We start from the raw sequence: 10317 nt of genomic DNA on the forward strand, positions 1-10317 counted from the left end.
ATGTCTATTCGCGTATTCCGAAGCATTTAACTCATGGGCATTCCTTAGTCATAACAGGATCACGTGAGCACTCTCATTTGGGGGGATGGGGGTGAGAGGGTCTGTTTATTTGTCTGAGCTTTAATAACTTAGCTCTTTATTACAATGCTCTTGGTGAAAGCATTTTGGTTAACTGAGAACAGTTTCCAGCCAGTCCCCTCTGGGTCTCCCTTCTCTAGTTCCACAACCTTGGCTCTTCTTTTTTTTTTTTTTTTTGGCCTCACGGTGTGGCATGCAGGATCTTAGTTCCCCAACCAGGGACTGAACCTGTGCCCCCTGCAATGGAAGCGCAGAGTCTTAACCACTGGACCACCCGGGAAGTCCCTTCTTGGCTCTTCTTAATATGCAAGCTATTTTCTTCCTCTGAGCCTGAAATTGTCCAGGCCTCATGCACCCCAATCCCAGGTGTATTGTACTCAGGATGGTTTGAGCAAAATCCACTCAGCCATTTCATTTATGGAGGAGGGAAGGAGGGAAATCAGTGCACTCCCTAGGATAAGCCTAAGTCACTCATTTTTGTTTTCCACTCATTTGTTTCACTCAGAGGACGTTTACTTAGCACCTACTATGTGGCAGGTCCATGCTAGGCAGGAGAGATTCGGAAAGAAATAAGATTTCCCGCTTTTCACATGAGCTCACAGTCTAGTAGGGGAGGCAAGTGAGAAAACCTGTAATTATGGTAGAGTGAGAGGCCTTGGGTTAAGGCAACTAGGAAATGCTTCCAGGACTAAGGACCCTGGAGCTCTATTGAGGGGCAATAGAATACTGAATATTGAGGGGCAAGTGGGAGTTGGCCAGGTGGAGAGGTGAGCCCACTTGGACCCAAAAGGGAACTCGGCCACTTCAAGGAACCGCAGGCAGCTTGGGCTGGATGGAGCACGGGGTGGTGGGAACAGGGCTGGTGAGATAGATGAAGGGTCCTCTGTGCGTGTGTGTGACATGGGATGTACTGCTCTGACCCCTGCAAGAAAGACCTCACTGCCCGGCCTTGCAAGCCGAGGTTACACTGTTCTTGGTGTTCCCCCAGCCAATGGCTGATAAGAAGGGGGCACAAAGTCTCAGGCCTTGCCACCCACTGTGGGACTCCTCTAATGGGCAGTCTGTGCTCTGGACTCCCTTTGGGGCTCCCCTAGGGCCCCTGGCATGGGTGGGGGGATTTGAACGCAGTGGCCACGCAGATGCTTTTGACTGATGACAATGCAAAACTTCAAAATCCCAATACATGAAACTATGGGCGAGAATCCATCTTTCTACACCCCTTTCCTCTTCTCACAAACATCCCCTCCCTATTATTCCTTTAGGGACACTGAGACTATGTCACTATGATGCTACTGGACAAGCCATTTTATGGAACTGACTGCCATTTACTTACTGCCATTACTTACCCAAGTAATCAATTTGACTTTTTTTATTGCTGAATTAAGTGGTTTGAAATTTACCAGTGCTCTGTTGTCATATAGACCTGAAATTAAAGACCTGAAATTATATCAATATGCTAAACCATTTACGTCAGTAAACTACAAATAACATGGCATTTACAATATAAGGACCATGAAATATCTTATTTCAAAATTTCCAGATATTAAGCCGACTTATTCTAAACTTGGTAACTAAAGGGAAAGTGTTGGGCCCTACATCAGGGTTATAAAATAGCCCTAGTTTTGAGGATGACTCTTCATTATGAAATGATGCTAGCTAATAAATATCAAATAAGTGATCAAATTAGAAAACCACCATTTTATAACCTTGAATGAAATAATTGATTCAGTCAAGGATCGTTGATGGATCACAGAAGTGTTCAGGGAAGAGCTGATGGGGAAACTAATAATCCACAGATGACTTATTAGTCGCAAGAGTGGACAGATAACTTTATAATGGAGAGAGAGAATCGTGGGCACCCTCTTAACCCAGGAATCGAACTTCACATCACTAAGAGTGGGGTGACCTAGCCTGATGTGATACCATATGAAGTACACAGCACCAACCGTGAAGGTTTCTTGGCAAAAAATGTTTAACCTGAAATTAACCAATCCTTAAGATCTAACCGCCAGTGTACAGGAAGTAACAGGGGCTAACGGTTTGCCGGTGAAGACAGCAAATGCAATACAGGCCATGGCGGAATATATTCTTATTTTGTAGAGGTGTTTACTAACATACATAGTAATGTAGTGTCATTACTGTTATTGTAGTAATGTCCGTAATTTCTTTTGAATTACAAAAGCAACACAACAGATTGCCACAATATTAACAATTGTTAAATCTGGATGGTGAATACATGGTCGTTCATTATACTACATTCTCTTCTTTTTCTGTATGTTTGAAATATCTAACAATATAAAGTAGAAAAGGGAGATGCTGAAAGACAAAACGTTTAAGGTGAAAACTTCTAGAGAATACACCTACTGTTCACCATGTATTTTAATGGCTCTGTGTAGAAAGCTGCATATTCTCAAGGGTTTTGTGAAAACGATGATATTACTGACCAAGTTCAGAGACAATTCCAGTTGGAAAAATAAGCCATTCAGAGAACAGAAATGCACAGCACAGTCGCTATAGCTCCCTTACTGCAGTATATTAAAGAAAGTAATTATGTCGAGTGTGGTTAATATTATGCAAGGTAGTATAATTAAAGTGCTTTTAAAACCCCCTCCCGTATCTCTTATCATGGAGAGCTTATTCAGTGTAATATGAAGGTTTGCTAACTGTTGTTTCTGTTCTGTTCTTCGTCCACAACATGGTCAGTGGTGTTCAGAGTGGCATAAAAGATCCCAGGAGCATGGTGCATCAGTGTTTTTTTTTTTGTTTTTTAACATCTTTATTGGAGTATAATTGCTTTACAATGGTGTGTTAGTTTCTGCTTTATAACAAAGTGAATCAGCTACACATATACATATATCCCCATATCTCCTCCCTCTTGCGTCTCCCTCCCACCCACCCTATCCCACCCCTCTAGGTGGTCACAAAGCACTGAGCTGATCTCCCTGTGCTATGCAGCTGCTTCCCACTAGCGGTATCATCTCACTCCACTTTGAAGGTTATGGACCCCAGGGTTCAGAGCAGGCCTTTGGGTTGGAAGGCTTCCAACCGTGAAGGAGTGAACTTCAAACCCAACCGCAGACTGAAAAGATGGAGATTCTTGGAATGGGACGCCTTTTGGAGCTGAAGAACATACCATTACGTCCAGGTGCCCTGATTGATGTGGAAGGACCCTGCCAAATTCCATTCTGCAGACTGGAAATTCCAGGATAGTGCTGGTACTGGTGAGTGACACTTTCTTGGAATGTCACCAGGAGTTATAAAGTACTCTCCTCACCTCTACGTGTCTAAGGTACGAAGGGCAAAGGTCATCATATAGGACATTTAAATAATCATAAAAACATCGCGATGGATTGCAATGGGAAGAATGTGCAGAGGATGGATGGAGTCCGACTGAATCATCTCAAGCCCATTTCTCAAGGACGCCCTCCTCCCTCAGTGAAATCAGATACAGCAGCGGGATTGCCAAGTTGAGTCTGCGCTGAAGCACAACAGGCTTTGTTTTACAAGCATCTCTTTATGATTCTGTAATCAGCCGCGTACAGGGGAACCCTGTGCAGTCCTGGAGCCATGCTCTCTGGGATTGTTACCTCAGGCTTTTACTGCCTGTGGTTGGGTTTGTTTTGTTTTGTTTTGTTTGGGGGTCACTATGTAATTCCAGCCCTGGCGTCATCTGTATCTGTGTAGGGGGCTTGTGTAGTTTGTGTGCTTGTGAACTGGATGTGCTCCCCAAATAGCAGGGAGCACCTCAGGGGTGCACCACGCAGCCTTCTAACTCAGTTTGGTGTGGCCCATGTCATATGGCACTGTGGGCAACCTGCCCTCTGCAGAGGCTGGGCTCGTGTTTTTGCACCAGCCATGGCGCTCCACACCCCTCACACAGTTCCCCATGGTGACCAGGGATTGAAGAGGCGATATTGTGAGAAAGAATATATATATGTATAACTGAATCACTTTGCTGTACAGCAGAAATTAACACAAGCTTGTAAATCAACTACACTTCAACAAAATAATTTTTTTTAAAAATCAGTACCATTTATAATGGCATTCCAAAGTTCAAATACCAAGACATAAATCTACTGAAAGATGTATAAAACCTATATGTAAAAACTACAAAGCATTCCTAAGAAAAATGAAAGAGACCTAACTAAATGGAATATTTTCATGTTATTGACTGGAAGACCCAATATTGTTAACATGTCTATTTTCCCTAAAATTATGTATTTGTTCAACACAATCACTGTAAAAATTTCCAGGAGGCTGTTTTGAAGAAATAAATGAGCTGATTCCAAAAAGATCCAGAGTATCCAAAATGATTTGGAAAAAGAAATACAAACTCGGGGGACTTACACTATATGATTTCAAGGTATATTATAAACCTACAGAAGTCAAGGCAGTAGAGTATTGACATGAATATATACATATAAATCAATTGAATGAAACAGAGAGTTGATTGGTAGACTGACACATAGACAGTCCATTGATTTTCCACAAAGATGCCAAAGTAAATCAATGAAGAAAGAAAAGTTTTTATAATAAATATTGCTAGAACTAAATATGTCACATTTATACAATGAAATACTATTCAACAATAAAAAAGAATGAACTATTGATATATGCAACAACATGGATGATTCCCAAATACAATATGTCAAACAAAAGAAGCCAAAATCAAGGGAGTACATACACTTTGACTCCGTTCATAGGAAATCCAAGTGAAGATAAAACTAATCTCTATATGTAATCTATAAAAAAGTCAGAACTGGAGAAAGCTTGAGGGAAGTTTCTGGTATGATAAAAAATGTTCTATATCTTGTTTTGAGTGGTGATTACCAAAGTGTATACAATTCTCAAAGCTTGTTGAATCAAACACCTAATATCTGTACAGTTAACTTACATGAATTATACCTAAATAAAAAATTCTAAAGAAATGAAAAATTATTAGGGCAGGAAATGTTTAGTTAGTGAACTGCTTTCATATCTGTTCTACATTTCTCTACATGCTGTTGCAAAAAACACATGTATCATATGACGGTATGGATCATATGATATGACTTCTTAGATTGTAGCCCTATTTGAATTTTTAGAATTCTTTTCACATGAAGCTGTTTCAAGCAATGAAAACACAATAGAATACTTTATATTGTTTGTGGTGCAATAGTTTCTAACCCAAAGAAACTCACTTTTCTACTTAAGTTAAATGACAAGGCTTTGATTCAATTTTTTTTACATTCCCGTTAAACTTCCAGAGGACACAGGGAATGAAGTCTTTAAAGCCAGTTCCCAATGCTTTGCTTCCTTCCCCTCTATCCCCAGCCCCACCATCTTTATTTACTGGTAGAGACAGTTTTAAGAAATAAAATCATTTTTAGCAAGAAAAATCAAACTGGAAAACAGACATTCCTGTCTCTCCCTAAGAATAAGACTGGGTAGAGCATGTCACCATATTATCTTCTTATAGCATTCTCTATACCATATTCTCTTTCTATAGAATTGAAGTTATTTATTTATTTATTTGGTTGCACCAGGTCTTAGTTGCAGCAGGCAGGCTCCTTAGCTGTGGCTCCAGTGCTCCTTAGTTGCAGCTCGCCAGCTCCTTTGTTGCGGCATGTGGGGCCTTAGTTGTGGCACGAGGGCTCCTTAGTTGTGGCATGCAAACTTTTAGTTGCGGCATGCATGTGGGATCCAGTTCCCTGACCAGGGATCGAACCTGGAACTCCCTGCACTGGGAGTGCGGAGTCTTATCCACTGCGCCAGCAGGGAAGTCACAGAATTGAAGTCTCTATTTTTGCAAAGAAATTGAGATTACTAATGCCAGCCGTGCTGTTTGGTTGTCGTCTCATTCGCCATCAGGCAATGTGCAGGGTCCGCCTTGGGTTTACTCCCGGCTACTCTCTTGGGTCAATCAGCTTTAATTGACCCTGATGCTTAGTGATGTCAAACTGTGATAATCAGCCAAGAATAACTCATCCATGAATTGAGCCCTTATTATATGCCAGGCACTGACATATTAATATTTGTCTCCACATACTGCCCTGAGGTAGGACTATCATGAATCCCCATTTTACAGATAGGAGCCTGAGGCACAGAAAGGTTACATAACTTACATCTAGTAAGTAGATGAGCTGGGGTCTGAATCCAGGTGGTTTGCCCCAGAATCCATGTTTTAGCCACCATCTCATTCAACCTCACTAATGCTTTAGCAAAAGGGAACAAATAAAACCAGAAGCAGGTGATACTGCTGTGTGTGGTGTTTGATAATGGAGGCAGTCTTGGGAGTGGGCACCTTGTTCACAAGAAGCACAAACAAGATTTATTGGCATAGATGGACGTTCCCAAACACAATTCTCATGATTTCAAAGATGTTAATGGTCTTGAATCTTATAATTTTGCAGCTGTTGATGAAGTGCCTCTGGATTTATACCTGGTTTCACTTACTCCCTAGAAGGAGCCATCTTGCTTTTAGAGCATAAAGAACCACCTCTCTGGTGAAATGAGCTCGTAGACCCTGAGAACAAGCTTCTCTAGAATTCCGTAATGGAGAATGCAATGATATTTCTGCAGTCGTTCTCCTGGAGACCCCTACACAGTCCAGAAATGCACTGGAGTTTCTTTCCTTTGGAAACTGATCTTGCCATTAATCAACATGAACACAAAATCTGTGTATCCCAAAATTACTATCCCATTTCCATGTACTCAGTGATTAAAAGGCAAACAAACCAAACCATCCCTTCTTACCAAAGGAAGGTAAAAACAGGACTATGTTTTGCTGACATCCTCAGAGTCCAGAGATATATATATATATCTAGAATCTAGACAGATATATGGAATACAGAATCTGTCTAGATTCCATGCAGTCAGAGCCACTTAATAAAACAAGCTATTGAATTACTCACCAATCATCCAATCTACTCATTAAGAAACACAGAAATTTCTCATCTTTGTCTTCCTTCCATCTTTCTTTCCTTTTTTTTTTTTTTTTTAAAGAGAGGATCTTTTTTTTTTTTTTTTTTAAAGTTTAATTTTTTAAATTTATTTATGGCTGTGTTGGGTCTTTGTTTCTGTGCAAGGGCTTTCTCTAGTTGTGGCAAGTGGGGTCCACTCTTCATCGCGATGCGCGGGCCTCTCATTATCGCGGCCTCTCTTGTTGCGGAGCACAGGCTCCAGACGCGCAGGCTCAGTAATTGTGGCTCACGGGCCCAGTTGCTCCGCGGCATGTGGGATCTTCCCAGACCAGGGCTCGAACCCGTGTCCCCTGCACTGGCAGGCAGACTCTCACCCACTGCGCCACCAGGGAAGCCCTCTTTCCTTTTTTAACCTCCTTGCCCATCCTACTCCCAGCTCTCCTGTCTGCTCTTATTATTTTAACCTTCCGTGGCTGGCAGAGACTCCAACCTCAAGACAAAATTAGGCAGAGATGTAATTGACAAACTATAGTGCAACTCACCGTGTTGGTGTGTCCCCAGCCTGGTCCGGTTCTACATCTGAATGCTCTTCCAGGCTCCTCTTAAACATCTTACTCAGCTTCTTTCCCAGGTGCCCCTCGACTCCGGACTTTCATCTGGCCAGGTCGCTGTTCTCAGTAGCTTCCCCCAGCTTGACCTCACCACCAACGAGATCCACCTGGCCTCCGGTCGGGCCGCACTTTGCTTGTCCTTCCTAGGGCCGCTGAACTCTCAGCTGGTGCCTGGCCCGCTCCCGTATGGATGTCTCTCAGACCTCCTGGTAATCCAGGCCTGTGACACACCCAGTTTCAGATCTCAATGCTGCCCTTTGGGTACCTGCCATTCCAACTCTGTCCACTCTAAAAAGGGACCAGTGTCTCTCGGGCCCAGCTTAAATTTAGAGTCACTATTCTCTTAACAAAAGGCCAATCAAGTACTAAAATGGTTTCACTGACGTATCTCCCGGCTCAAATGACCTGTTTTCTTAGGCCTCATTGTTGCCGGTCACCGCTGATGCCTCTTGGTGTTCAAATTCAGACGAAAGCCCAGGCTAAGAGTGGCATTAGGAAACAGGAAGAGATCTGGAGGAAAAGCGAGGGGGTGAAGAGGGGCCATGGAAGAAATACTGCAGAAAGGCAGCACTGAGGCCCAGAGAGGAGGGAAGAAGTAGCCAGTGGGTGAAGTCCACCAGGAGGGGAGGAGAAATACATGTGGAAAGTGATTCCCTAAGGAAAGGGAAGGCCAGGAAAAGACAAAAAGACCATCTTAAAAAAAAAAAGCAAAGAAAAGAAAGAAAGAGTGGAACTTAAAGATCAGGGTTAAAGCTGTTTTGTTGTCTGGGAACAGGAAAGGTAAAGGAACTTCCCTCCGTGTGTTTTTCTGGCCAGGTAACTTTCCAAAGCCTGTCTACTTCCATTTTCCCAAAAGGACCTCATCCTAATGACAAAGTCAGGCACACATTGCTGCTTCCCAGAGCTTGATGGGTGGAGCTGAAAGTTCCAACCCTCTAATCACTAGGTTTTTCTGGTGACCAGACCCATCCTGGGGCCCCACCCTAAGTCATCACTAGCACAAGCTCAAGAGAAACTTCTCATGAATGACAAAGCCAACTCTTATGACTCAGGAGTTCCAAGAGTATGAGGAGCTCTGTGCCAGGAACTGGGACAAAGACCAAATACATTTCTTATTACACCTACCACCCCCTTGCCACATGACATAGCAGATCTTCCCATCAGAACTTGGAGTTGATTTCTCCATCCTTTGATCTGGGCTTTGTGAAGTGACTTGCTTTGGCCAATGGGACATTAGAAAATGTGACACCATCAGAGATCTGAAGGGTGGGTGTACTGGGGCTTGCCTTCTCCTGCTGCTGGGAATCCATTAGCCACCACATAACAAGGGCAGGCTGGCGTCCTGGGGGATGAGAGACCATGTGGGGAGAGACCCCAGCCATCTCAGCTTTCCACCTGAAAAACCAGACATGGAAAAAAGGCCAAACCAGACCATTCAGCCATAACTCAGCTGGCTCAGACTGAAGAACAGCTCACTCAACCCACAGAATCATGAGATACAATAAATGTTTGCTATTTTAAGCCATTAAATTTGGGAGTTGTTTGTTACGCAGCAAAAGCTAACAGCAACTCGTACCTGGCAATAATAGCCAGTATTTATTAAGGTCTTATTAACAACAGTCACACTGCTACGTGCATCCCAGTCTGCTATGCTGGATCTCCCTGGTACCCAGGACAGAGTCTTAAACACAAGAGATGGCCAGTAGGTATCATTTGAATAATTTTTAAAAGTTATTTTTACTGTACCTGAATCCAGAAAGCTTAAAAGGATACTAAAACACAATCAAACAGCATTAGTTAAAAATAGGTAAAAGGAGAAAATGCAAGTGTGGGAGACATAAAATGAAACTAAGAGACAGATCATCCAAAATGAAAATAAATAAGGAAGCACAAGCTTTAAATGATACATTAAACAAGATGGACTTAATTGATATTTTTAGGACATTCCACCCAAAAACAACAGAATACAATTTCTTCTCAAGTGCTCATGGGATATTCTCCAGGATAGATCATATCTTGGGTCACAAATCAAGCCTTGGTAAATTTAAGAAAATTGAAATCGTATCAAGTATCTTTTCCAACCACAATGCTATGAGACTAGATATCAATTACAGGAAAAAATCTGTAAAAAATACAAACACATGGAGGCTAAACAATACACTACTTAATAACCAAGAGATCACTGAAGAAATCAAAGAGGAAATAAAAAAATACCTAGAAACAAATGACAATGAAAACACGATGACCCAAAACCTATGGGATGCAGCAAAAGCAGTTCTAAGAGGGAAGTTTATAGCAGTACAATCCTACCTCAAGAAACAAGAAACATCTTAAATAAACAACCTAACCTTACACTTAAAGCAATTAGAGAAAGAAGAACAAAAAAACCTCAAAGTTAGCAGAAGGAAAGAAATCATAAAGATGAGATCAGAAATAAATGAAAAAGAAATGAAGGAAACGATAGCAAAGATCAATAAAAATAAAAGCTGGTTCTTTGAGACAATAAATAAAATTGATAAACCATTAGCCAGACTCATCAAGAAAAAAAGGGAGAAGACTCAAATCAATACAATTAGAAATGAAAAAGGAGAAGTAACAACTGACACTACAGAAATACAAAGGATCATGAGAGATTACTACAAGAAACTATATGCCAATAAAATGGACAACCTAGAAGAAATGGACAAATTCTTAGAAATGCACAACCTTCCGAGACTGAACCAGGA

At 41.8% G+C, this 10317-nt stretch overlaps 1 protein-coding gene across 2 annotated transcripts in view; it reads right to left on the reverse strand.

Moving 5' to 3' along the window:
- CLDN14 (claudin 14) overlaps positions 1-8401 on the reverse strand; it is a 98771-nt gene extending 90370 nt beyond the window's left edge. For both annotated transcript variants that reach the window (XM_057546156.1, XM_057546153.1), the window contains exon 1: positions 7523-8401. The gene's annotated coding sequence lies outside the window, so the exon portion shown is untranslated. The remainder of the gene's footprint in view (positions 1-7522) is intronic.
- Between the last annotated feature and the right edge of the window lie 1916 nt (positions 8402-10317).

Source organism: Balaenoptera acutorostrata, chromosome 4 (genome assembly GCF_949987535.1).
Source record: "Balaenoptera acutorostrata chromosome 4, mBalAcu1.1, whole genome shotgun sequence".
NCBI classification, from domain to species: Eukaryota; Metazoa; Chordata; class Mammalia; order Artiodactyla; family Balaenopteridae; genus Balaenoptera; species Balaenoptera acutorostrata.